The sequence below is a fragment of the Schistocerca gregaria genome, chromosome 1 (assembly GCF_023897955.1).
Source record: "Schistocerca gregaria isolate iqSchGreg1 chromosome 1, iqSchGreg1.2, whole genome shotgun sequence".
NCBI lineage: Eukaryota > Metazoa > Arthropoda > Insecta > Orthoptera > Acrididae > Schistocerca > Schistocerca gregaria.
This window is the reverse complement of record NC_064920.1, coordinates 1,077,969,515-1,077,982,211: the sequence shown is the minus strand read 5'-3', so window position 1 is coordinate 1,077,982,211 and position 12,697 is coordinate 1,077,969,515.

Sequence of the window (12,697 nt, the reverse complement as noted above, 5' to 3'; positions counted from 1 at the left end):
GCCAACATGGATTTTCAGGTGCCCAGTAATGCACGTTATGCAAATTAACATTTCCATGGTTCGTGAATGTAGCCTCGTCAGTAAATAAAATCATATTAATAAATGTGTCATCTCTCTCGGCACATCTCAGTACAGCGGATTACATTAGTACAGCAGCAGCAGAGTCGCAACAAGCAGCAGAAGTTAAGTGGTGCAGCAGGTGCGTAATTTTTCTTCTTTTTTTTTTCTTTCTTTGGAACCCAGCTCGCTTGCTAGCCACAGTGACGGAACAAGAAATTAAGAAGTCACCCTGTGATTGTCAGGCCACAGTTAGTAGAAATGTGCCTCAGAGCCTACAGAGGCAGTGGAAATGCCATCAGCCTCAATACTTAGTTCAATTATGAATCAGTTGATCAAAATGGGTAAGTTTAGCGGTGATCTGAACATCAGAGGTGGGCGTCTGGATAATCTGGGGAATTATATACATGATCTGGGTGGTAAAATAGGTAATAAAGACTGAAACTTCGACATTAAGAAGACGGTTACCTGAAACTTTATGCTCGCCATTTATATATTGTCCTACTGATTCCACTAAAAGTTTCTTAGATTTTATAGAGAGGGTGAATCGGGCAATGTGCCATAAACCAAACGTTTAGGGTAATAATCAGCGAAGCAATCAAAGGCGCTACTAAGATAATAGGAATTACAGAAACTGGGGGTGGGGGGTATCAGCTGAATCAGAACAGTAATAGCAATCAGAATGAGAATTGGAGACGAAACAGGGGTTTAGTGATGAGGACAGGAATCAGAAGGATCCATGGAAGAATAACTACAGGAATGAACCAAGGAGAATGCAAGAAAAGAGGCTCACCATCGGTGAACTGAATGATAGAGGACAACAGTGACAGAATTTGGAAATATAAATTTTATTCTAACTATGGTCCACAATGGGAGAAGAAATAATGTATGACATAGGACTATAAGATGGGGATATAATTGTAGGCGAAAAACATGGGTTGTTTCAACAACAATAAAAAATTGAAAAGTAAGGGAAGAGAGAATAAGTGGAATGAATATAGTTTTGGGAAATAAAAATTATGAGAAGGCTGGTTTGAGCACCAAGATAAAATAAACGCTAGTACGACAAATTTGTGCAAAGAAACAATGTCTCAAAGGTCGGAAATTAATACTGGAGGTTTATTTAATCAAGGGAATGTTTTTGTTATGAATGCTGAAGAAAATAGTGTTGGTTTTGCGTCAGTATTACTGAATGAATCGCAATCAGCTGTGCAGCCTGAGAAAGTAAACATGTGCTGTAGTGTTATAAGAGAGAGAGTAAACGGCAACAGTAATAATATTAAACTGGGTGGAACTGGATTTACTTCACTGGAAGCCAGTGTTGATTATGTGTTGACAATAGAGCTTCAAACTAATGTTTTTATGAGTGAGTGTGTACAAGAAGGTGCAGCCTTCAGTGATGCAGTTGAGATTAATTCTGAGCAGTCAATGGATGCTGTAACAGATGTTTCGGCAGTGATCTTGTGATGTGCACATGTATCTCCAAATGGGTTTTTGTGGTTAAAACTGTGAGTGATACACTAAATCTGAAGGAAGTATATTCCGTTGCAAATGGTATGAATCAAGAGGTTGGTCAGGTTCGTTTATTTGTTGAAGATGGCACAGGTAATCATGATAGTAATAATACTAAAGTTAGTGGAATTAGTGGGGATGATGATGAAATTCAAGCATTTTTGAGTATTAATGATGAACAAAATGTGGTTGATGATAATGACGATGGCACTGAACCTTGGGTGACTGAGGAGGAGAGCGAGTTTTATGGCAATGACTGTTTAGCTAAAGCTAAATGGTTTCTGAAAGGGGCACATCATAAGTGGGCAATTCTTAAGTTTGATTATGCAAGCCGTGTAAAGGAACCTGGTGAGAAGGACACTAAATGTAATGGTGTTTTTGATAAAGTGATTGCTGGGGATAAGGATTTCTGAGTGTTCAGTGAGGAACAGATGCGTGTGATGAGCAAACGTTACAAGGGAGTAGAAGAGGTGGTGCAATTGTAATGGTAGGACTGCTAATACCGTAAGGGGGGGGGGGGGGTAGTTCAGAACATTGAGGCAGTAGAAAGGGAACAGTTAATGATTAGTGGGATACCAGGTAATGTGGAAGAGAGTGGTTTAGTGGGCACTGATAGTTATCTATGCAAGGTGTCACCAGAGTTTGCAAATTTTATCTGGGGTACAACAGATGGTGAAAAACATTCAGTCACAGGTATATGGATAAAACTACAAATGGGAAATTATTATGCACCAATAAGGATAAAAGCGATGTTGTGTATGGATGTAGAGAATGTACTGTATAGACTTGTTTTCCTAGTAATTCTAGGGCCAAATATTACCATGAGTCTTGGGAGGAATTTCTTAAGAAGGTATAAGGCAAATACTTTTGGGAGCGAGCAGTTATTGCAATTAAATTCTGATAGTGCTGTACATTAAGAGAAATTTAAGGACACACTGACTGGAAAAAAAATCCAGATGGCCTTTATGTGTGTATCAAGGCATGAAAGAAGGAATATATTAATATTTATCACCAATGTACACTAGTGTGGTAGTAGATGAAGTGTTAATTTATAGTTCACTTCTATTTTGTGGAACATTGTTAGGTAGATATGTTTAGAGATAAGATTTTGAAGAAGCAGTAAAAGCAAAGACTATGCAAGCAGCAGAGCTTGATATTTGTGATGTATCGCGATGGAATACAGGCTGTTTATAAATTAATTACACGAAAGTAATCTTTAATTGTCAAAGGTGTAAGTAACTTATATAAATGTGTGACATAGCACTGAATGTAGTATATCTTTAAGTTCTATTCCGTGTAACACTGTTAGTTCCTGACGTTCCCACTAGGTGGCATGTGTGAATCAGTTAATCCAACAGTCATCATGGAGTCATATAACTGTGTAGATTGTTAGTAATGTTGTTTATGTTTTCATGAATCCAAATCCACTACTACAATTCAGAGACAATTCAAGACTCAATGCGCCGGCCGTGGTGGCCGAGCGGTTCTAGGCGCTACAGTATGGAATCGCGCGACCGCTATGGTCGCAGGTTCGAATCCTGCCTCGGGCATGGGTGTGTGTGATGTCCTTAGGTTAGTTAGGTTTAGGTAGTTCTAAGTTCTAGGGGACTGATGACCTCAGAAGTTAATCCCATAGTGATCAGAGCCATTTGAAACAGGGCTCAAAGCTGCAAGCCACCACCTCAAAAACAAACTGTTTTCAATTGATACAATAGTTTCACAGAAACTGGCTGCGAGGTACACACAGGATGCCGGCAGTCTCTGACGCAGAAACTGAACAAGTTCGGCAGTCTCCCATTTGTAGTCCTGGTACATCAACGAGATGTGCCTGCTCACAATTGAATATGCCTATTGTTACAGTGCGGAAAGTAATGCCTCCACTTTCGTAATTCTTCAACAGTTGGTAGCACTGATATTCGGCAGGTACTGGCTTGTTCTGTATCCTCTTTTCTAGAACTCCAGTTGGCGGGAAGCCTTAAGTCGTCAGCACACGGACCATGCAACCGAACGTTGAGTGTTGAGCGTGCCGAGTTTCTGACGTCACAGCGTGGAATACCACGTTCGAGAGTCTTCCGAACGTGCAGAGTAATATCTAGCATGTCAGATATTCTGAACGTGCATCTGAGCGTTGACCAATGAGATGGCACAACGCCACCTACGTCACACGCACGCTGTCTCCCTTCAGTACAGAGTTGTGAGGCGCCATATTGGCATTCATTTCAAGCCTATACGTATATATGACGTTTCTGGGCACCAGCAAATTGAGAATCACTGGAAAACCCGTGTTAACTGTGCGATTCGTTCCAATAAAATAATGAGGACCGTCATATTCGTGGCAAAAGAATTATTGTAACTTTTGTGTTATAAGATTATGCTATTTGAAGGCAGTGACACACTGAAGATCCACCCGAAACGCATTGTTCTTCGTACAATTTATTATAATTAGTAACATATCTACGATTAAGGTTTTCAGCACGTGCTAACACCCTATGATTGAGCGTTAGCAGTGTGTTGTTGGTGTAGCGAAGTGAGTAGCGTCACTGATCCGTTTGACCTATAGCAGCGCCATCTCGCAGGCCAACCATGGCGCCATTTGGTTTCCCCTTCAAGCTAGACGAGTCTCGTTCTTAGCAGTTTTTTCGTTTGGTGCTCATTTCGTGAGGTATTTGGCCCGGTTACTACTATCAATGGACCACCCTGCTGTATAGAGTCTCTCTCGCCTAGCTGAGGTCGTTATCGATGACAGAGGCGGTGTCACAGAGTATTAACGCAGTTTGTCTGTGGGGAAGGGTCGACAACTATTTTTCCAGTGAGATCCAGTACAGCTCCTCAGGTGAGAACACTACATCTACATCTAATATCGAAACTCTGCAAGCCACTTGACGGTGTGTGGCGGAGGGTACCTTGAGTACCTCTATCGGTTCTCCCTTCTATTACAGTCTCTTATTGTTCGTGGAAAGAAAGATTGTCGGTATGCCTCTGTGTGAGCTCTAATCTCTCTGATTTTATCCTCATGGTTTCTTTGCGAGATATACGTAAGAGGGAGCAATATAATGCTTGACGCCTCGGTGAAGGTATGTTCTCGAAACTTCAACAAAAGCCTGTACCGAGCTACTGAGCGTCTCTCCTGCAGTCTTCCACTGGAGTTTATCTATCATCTCCGTAACGATTTATCGATTACTAAATAATACTGTAAGCAAGCGCGCTGCTCTTCGTTGGATCTTCTCTATCTCTTCTATCAACCCTATCTGGTACGGATCCCACACTGCTGAGCAGTATTCAAGCAGTGGGCGAACAAGCGTACTGTATCCTACTTCCTTTGTTTTCGGACTGCATTTCCTGAAGATTCTTCCAATGAATCTCAATCTGGCATCTCCTTTACCGACGATTAATGTTATGTGGTCATTCTATTTTAAATCACTCCTAATGCCTACTCCCAGGTAATTTATGGAATTAACTGCTTCCAGTTGCTGACCTGCTATACTGTAGCTAAATGATAAGGGACCTATTTTTCTATGTATTCGCATCACATTACACTTGTCTACATTGAGATTCAATTGCCATTCCCTGCACCATGCGCCAATCCGTTGCAGATCCTCCTGCATTTCAGTACAATTTTCCATTGTTACAACCTCTCGATATACCACAGCATCATCCGCAAAGAGCCTCAGTGAACTTTCGATGTCATCCACCAGGTCATTTATGTATATTGTGAATAGAAACGATCCTATGACAATCCCCTTCGGCAACCAGAAATCACTCTTACTTCGGAAGACTTCTCTCCATTTAGAATGACATGCTGCGTTCTGTTATCTAGGAACTCTTCAATCCAATCACACAGGTCCATATGCTCTTACTTTGTTCATTAGATGCATACGCGGACACTCACCTCGTATCGGCGAGAAAAAGCGCTTGGGCCTCCGGATGTTGGCGTACGGGTCTGGCGAGCTGGGCGGCGGTGCACTACGTGCTGGCGAACAGGGAGGAGGCGCGCATGGGGATGGTGCGCAAGGTGCAGGCGCGCATGGGGATGGCGCACACGGCGGCGGGGTCGGCGTGCGCCGGCCTGCGTCACAACAACACGCCTCAGTCTGGCCAGGCCACTCACACGTCCACTCTAGTGGGAGCTCAACGTCTCACGCTACTGGAGACGGAGGCAGTGTCACAGTGTACGTACTAATGTAACTTCTCTTGAGAGGGGGGGGGGGGTTTGGAAGGTGTAGGCACAATTCTTTTTCCATTGAAGGCGAGTATGACTACATAGGTGAACACAGTGGCACACGTATCATCAGTCTGGCCGGGTCACTCACACGTCCACTCTAGTGGGAGCTCAACGTATCACGCTACTGGAGACGGAGGTAGTGTCACAGGGTACTACTAATGTAACTTCTCTTGAGAGGGGGGGGGGGTTGGAGGGTGGAGGCACAATTCTTTTTCCATTGAAGGCGAGTATGACTACATAGGAGAACACAGTGGCACACGTATCATCAGTCTGGCCGGGTCACTCACACGTCCACTCTAGTGGGAGCTCAAAGTCTCACGCTACTGGGGACGGAGGCAGTGTCACAGGGTACGTACTAATGTAACTTCTCTTGAGAGGGGGGGGGGGGGGGGTTGGAGGGTGGAGGCACAATACTTTTTCCATTGAAGGCGAGTATGACTACATAAGTGAACACAGTGGCACACGTATCATCAGTCTGGCCGGGTCACTCACACGTCCACTCTAGTGGGAGCTCAAAGTCTCACGCTACTGGGGACGGAGGCAGTGTCACAGGGTACGTACTAATGTAACTTCTCTTGAGAGGGGGGGGGGGGGGGTTGGAGGGTGGAGGCACAATACTTTTTCCATTGAAGGCGAGTATGACTACATAAGTGAACACAGTGGCACACGTATCATCAGTCTGGGCAGGTCACTCACACGTCCACTCTAGTGGGAGCTCAACGTCTCACGCTACTGGGGACGGAGGCAGTGTCACAGTGTACGTAATAACGTAACTTCTCTGGAGAGGGGGGGGGGGGGTTGGAGGGTGTAGGCACAATTCTTTTTCCATTGAAGGCGAGTATGACTACATAGGTGAACACAGTGGCACACGTATCATCAGTCTGGCCGGGTCACTCACACGTCCACTCTAGTGGGAGCTCAACGTCTCACGCTACTGGGGACGGAGGCAGTGTCACAGGGTATGTACTAATGTAACTTCTCTTGAGAGGGGGGGGGGGGGGGTTGGAGAGTGTAGGCACAATTCCTTTTCCATTGAAGGCGAGTATGACTACATAGGAGAACACAGTGGCACACGTATCATCAGTCTGGCCAGGTCACTCACACGTCCACTCTAGTGGGAGCTCAACGTCTCATGCTACTGGGGACGGAGGCAGTGTCACAGTGTACGTAATAATGTAACCTCTCTTGAGAGGGGGGGGGGTTGGAGGGTGTAGGCACAATTCCTTTTCCATTGAAGGCGAGTATGACTACATAGGTGAACACAGTGGCACACGTATCATCAGTCTGGCCGGGTCAGTCACACGTCCACTCTAGTGGGAGCTCAACGTCTCACGCTACTGGGGACGGAGGCAGTGTCACAGGGTACGTACTAATGTAACTTTTCTTGAGAGGGGGGGGGGGGTTGGAGGGTGGAGGCACAATACTTTTTCCATTGAAGGCGAGTATGACTACATAGGCGAACACAGTGGCACATGTATCATCAGTCTGGCCGGGTCCCTCAGACGTCTACTCTAGTGGGAGCTCAAAGTCTCACGCTACTGGGGACAGAGGCAGTGTCACAGGGTACGTACTAATATAACTTCTCTTGAGGGGGAGGGGGGTTGGAGGGTGTAGGCACAATACTTTTTCCATTGAAGGCGAGTATGACTACATAGGTGAACACAGTGGCACACGTATCATCAGTCTGGCCGGGTCACTCACACGTCCACTCTAGTGGGAGCTCAAAGTCTCACGCTACTGGGGACGGAGGCAGTGTCACAGGGTACGTACTAATGTAACTTCTCTTGAGAGGGGGGGCGGGTTGGAGGGTGGAGGCACAATACTTTTTCCATTGAAAGCGAGTATGACTACATAGGTGAACACAGTGGCACACGCATCATCAGTCTGGCCGGGTCACTCACACGTCCACTCTAGTGGGAGCACAAAGTCTCACGCTACTGGGGACGGAGGCAGTGTCACAGGGTATGTACTAATGTAACTTCTCTTGAGAAGGGGGGGGGGTAGGAGGGTGAAGGCACAATACTTTTTCCATTGAAGGCGAGTATGACTACGTAGGTGAACACAGTGGCACACGTATCATCAGTCTGGCCGGGTCACTCACACGTCCACTCTAGTAGGAGCTCAAAGTCTCACGCTACTGGGGACAGAGGCAGTGTCACAGGGTACGTACTAATATAACTTCTCTTGAGTGGGGGGGGGGGGGGTGTTGGAGGGTGTAGGCACAATTCTTTTTCCATTGAAGGCGAGTATGACTACATAGGTGAACACAGTGGCACACGTATCATCAGTCTGGCCGGGTCACTCACACGTCCACTCTAGTGGGAGCTCAAAGTCTCACGCTACTGGGGACGGAGGCAGTGTCACAGGGTACGTACTAATGTAACTTTTCTTGAGAGGGGGGGGGTTTGGAGGGTGGAGGCACAATACTTTTTCCATTGAAGGCGAGTATGGCTACATAGGTGAACACAGGGGCACACGTATCATCACTCTGGCCGGGTCACTCACACGTCCACTCTAGTGGGAGCTCAAAGTCTCACGCTACTGGGGACGGAGGCAGTGTCACAGGGTACGTACTAATGTAACTTCTCTTGAGAGGGGGGGGGGGGGTTGGAGGGTGGAGGCACAATTCTTTTTCCATTGAAGGCGAGTATGACTACATAGGTGAACACAGTGGCACATGTATCATCATTCTGGCCAGGTCACTCACACGTCCACTCTAGTGGGAGATCAACGTCTCACGCTACTGGGGACGGAGGCAGTGTCACAGTGTACGTAATAATGTAACTTCTCTTGAGAGGGGGGGGGGGGTTGGAGGGTGTAGGCACAATTCTTTTTCCATTGAAGGCGAGTATGACTACATAGGTGAACACAGTGGCACACGTATCATCAGTCTGGCCAGGTCACTCACACGTCCACGCTAGTGGGAGCTCAACGTCTCACGCTACTGGGGACGGAGGCAGTGTCACAGGGTACGTACTAATGTAACTTCTCTTGAGAGGGGGGGGGGGGTTGGAAGGTGGAGGCACAATCCTTTTTCCATTGAAGGCGAGTATGACTACATAGGCGAACACAGTGGCACACGTATCATCAGTCTGGCCGGGTCACTCACACGTCCACTCTAGTGGGAGCTCAAAGTCTCACGCTACTGGGTACGGAGGCAGTGTCACAGGGTACGTAGTAATATAACTTCTCTTGAGGGGGGGGGGGGAAGTTTGGAGGGTGTAGGCACAATACTTTTTCCATTGAAGGCGAGTATGACTATATAGGTGAACACAGTGGCACACGTATCATCAGTCTGGCCGGGTCAGTCACACGTCCACTCTAGTTGGAGCTCAAAGTCTCACGCTACTGGGGACGGAGGCAGTGTCACAGGGTACGTACTAATGTAACTTCTCTTGAGAGGGGGGGGGGGTTGGAGGGTGGAGGCACAATTCTTTTTCCATTGAAGGCGAATATGACTACATAGGTGAACACAGTGGCACACATATCATCAGTCTGGCCTGGTCACTCACACGTCCACTCTAGTGGGAGCTCAAAGTCTCACGCTACTGGTGACGGAGGCAGTGTCACAGGGTATGTACTAATGTAACTTGTCTTGAGAGGGGGGGGGGGTTGGAGGGTGGAGGCACAATACTTTTTCCATTGAAGGCGAGTATGACTACATAGGTGAACACAGTGGCACACGTATCATCAGTCTGGCCCGGTCACTCACACGTCTACTCTAGTGGGAGCTCAAAGTCTCACGCTACTGGGGACGGAGGCAGTGTCACAGGGTACGTACTAATATAACCTCTCTTGAGGGGATGGGGGGGTTGGAGGGTGTAGGCACAATTCGTTTTCCATTGAAGGCGAGTATGACTACATAGGTGAACACAGTGGCACACGTATCATCAGTCTGGCCGGGTCACTCACACGTCCACTCTAGTGGGAGCTCAACGTCTCACGCTACTGGGGACGGAGGCAGTGTCACAGGGTACGTACTAATGTAACTTTTCTTGAGAGGGGGGGGTTGGAGGGTGGAGGCACAATACTTTTTCCATTGAAGGCGAGTATGACTACATAGGCGAACACAGTGGCACACGTATCATCAGTCTGGCCGGGTCCCTCAGACGTCTACTCTAGTGGGAGCTCAAACTCTCACGCTACTGGGGACAGAGGCAGTGTCACAGGGTACGTACTAATATAACTTCTCTTGAGGGGGAGGGGGGTTGGAGGGTGTAGGCACAATTCTTTTTCCATTGAAGGCGAGTATGACTACATAGGTGAACACAGTGGCACACGTATCATCAGTCTGGCCAGGTCACTCACACGTCCACTCTAGTGGGAGCTCAAAGTCTCACGCTACTGGGGACGGAGGCAGTGTCACAGGGTACGTACTAATGTAACTTTTCTTGAGAGGGGGGGGGGGGTTTGGAGGGTGGAGGCACAATACTTTTTCCATTGAAGGCGAGTATGACTACATAGGTGAACACAGGGGCACACGTATCATCACTCTGGCCGGGTCACTCACACGACCACTCTAGTGGGAGCACAAAGTCTCACGCTACTGGGGACGGAGGCAGTGTCACAGGGTACGTACTAATGTAACTTCTCTTGAGAGGGGGGGGGGGGGTTGGAGGGTGGAGGCACAATTCTTTTTCCATTGAAGGCGAGTATGACTACATAGGTGAACACAGTGGGACATGTATCATCAGTCTGGCCGGATCACTCACACGTCCACTCTAGTGGGAGCTCAACGACTCACGCTACTGGGGACGGAGGCAGTGTCACAGGGTACATACTAATGTAACTTCTCTTGAGGGAGGGGGGGGGTTGGAGGGTGGAGGCACAATTCTTTTTCCATTGAAGGCGAGTATGACTACATAGGTGAACACAGTGGCACATGTATCATCATTCTGGCCAGGTCACTCACACGTCCACTCTAGTGGGAGATCAAAGTCTCACGCTACTGGGGACGGAGGCAGTGTCACAGGGTACGTAGTAATATAACTTCTCTTGAGGGGGGGGGGGAAGTTTGGAGGGTGTAGGCACAATACTTTTTCCATTGAAGGCGAGTATGACTACATAGGTGAACACAGTGGCACACGTATCATCAGTCTGGCCGGGTCACTCACACGTCCACTCTAGTTGGAGCTCAAAGTCTCACGCTACTGGGGACGGAGGCAGTGTCACAGGGTACGTAATAATGTAACTTCTCTTGAGAGGGGGGGGGGTTGGAGGGTGGAGGCACAATTCTTTTTCCATTGAAGGCGAATATGACTACATAGGTGAACACAGTGGCACACGTATCATCAGTCTGGCCTGGTCACTCACACGTCCACTCTAGTGGGAGCTCAAAGCCTCACGCTACTGGGGACGGAGGCAGTGTCACAGGGTATGTACTAATGTAACTTGTCTTGAGAGGGGGGTGGGGGTTGGAGGGTGGAGGCACAATACTTTTTCCATTGAAGGCGAGTATGACTACATAGGTGAACACAGTGGCACACGTATCATCAGTCTGGCCGGGTCACTCACACGTCCACTCTAGTGGGAGCTCAAAGTCTCACGCTACTGGGGACGGAGGCAGTGTCACAGGGTACGTAATAATGTAACTTCTCTTGGGAGGGGGGGGGGGGGGGGTTGGAGGGTGTAGGCACAATTCTTTTTCCATTGAAGGCGAGTATGACTACATAGGTGAACACAGTGGCACACGTATCATCAGTCTGGCCGGGTCACTCACACGTCCACGCTAGTGGGAGCTCAACGTCTCACGCTACTGGGGACGGAGGCGGTGTCACAGGGTATGTACTAATGTAACTTCTCTTGAGAGGGGGGGGGGGGGGTTGGAAGGTGGAGGCACAATCCTTTTTCCATTGAACGCGAGTATGACTACATAGGTGAACACAGTGGCACACGTATCATCAGTCTGGCCGGGTCACTCACACGTCCACTCTAGTGGGAGCTCAAAGTCTCACGCTACTGGGTACGGAGGCAGTGTCACAGGGTACGTACTAATATAACTTCTCTTGAGGGGGGGGGGGGGGGGAAGTTTGGAGGGTGTAGGCACAACACTTTTTCCATTGAAGGCGAGTATGACTACATAGGTGAACACAGTGGCACACGTATCATCAGTCTGGCCGGGTCACTCACACGTCCACTCTAGTGGGAGCTCAAAGTCTCACGCTACTGGGGACGGAGGCAGTGTCACAGGGTACGTACTAATGTAACTTCTCTTGAGAGGGGGGGGGGGGTTGGAGGGTGGAGGCACAATACTTTTTCCATTGAAGGCGAATATGACTACATAGGTGAACACAGTGGCACACGTATCATCAGTCTGGCCTGGTCACTCACACGTCCACTCTAGTGGTAGCTCAAAGTCTCACGCTACTGGGGACGGAGGCAGTGTCACAGGGTATGTACTAATGTAACTTGTCTTGAGAGGGGAGGGGGTTGGAGGGTGGAGGCACAATACTTTTTCCATTGAAGGCGAGTATGACTACATAGGTGAACACAGTGGCACACGTATCATCAGTCTGGCCCGGTCACTCACACGTCTACTCTAGTGGGAGCTCAAAGTCTCACGCTACTGGGGACGGAGGCAGTGTCACAGGGTACGTACTAATATAACTTCTCTTGAAGAGGGGGGGGGGGGGTTGGAGGGTGTAGGCACAATTCGTTTTCCATTGAAGCCGAGTATGACTACATAGGTGAACACAGTGGCACACGTATCATCAGTCTGGCCGGGTCACTCACACGTTCACTCTAGTGGGAGCTCAAAGTCTCACGCTACTGGGGACGGAGGCAGTGTCACAGGGTACATCCTAATGTAACTTCTCTTGAGAGGGGGGGGGGGTTGGAGGGTGGAGGCACAATACTTTTTCCATTGAAGGTGAGTATGACTACATAGGTGAACACAGTGGCACACGT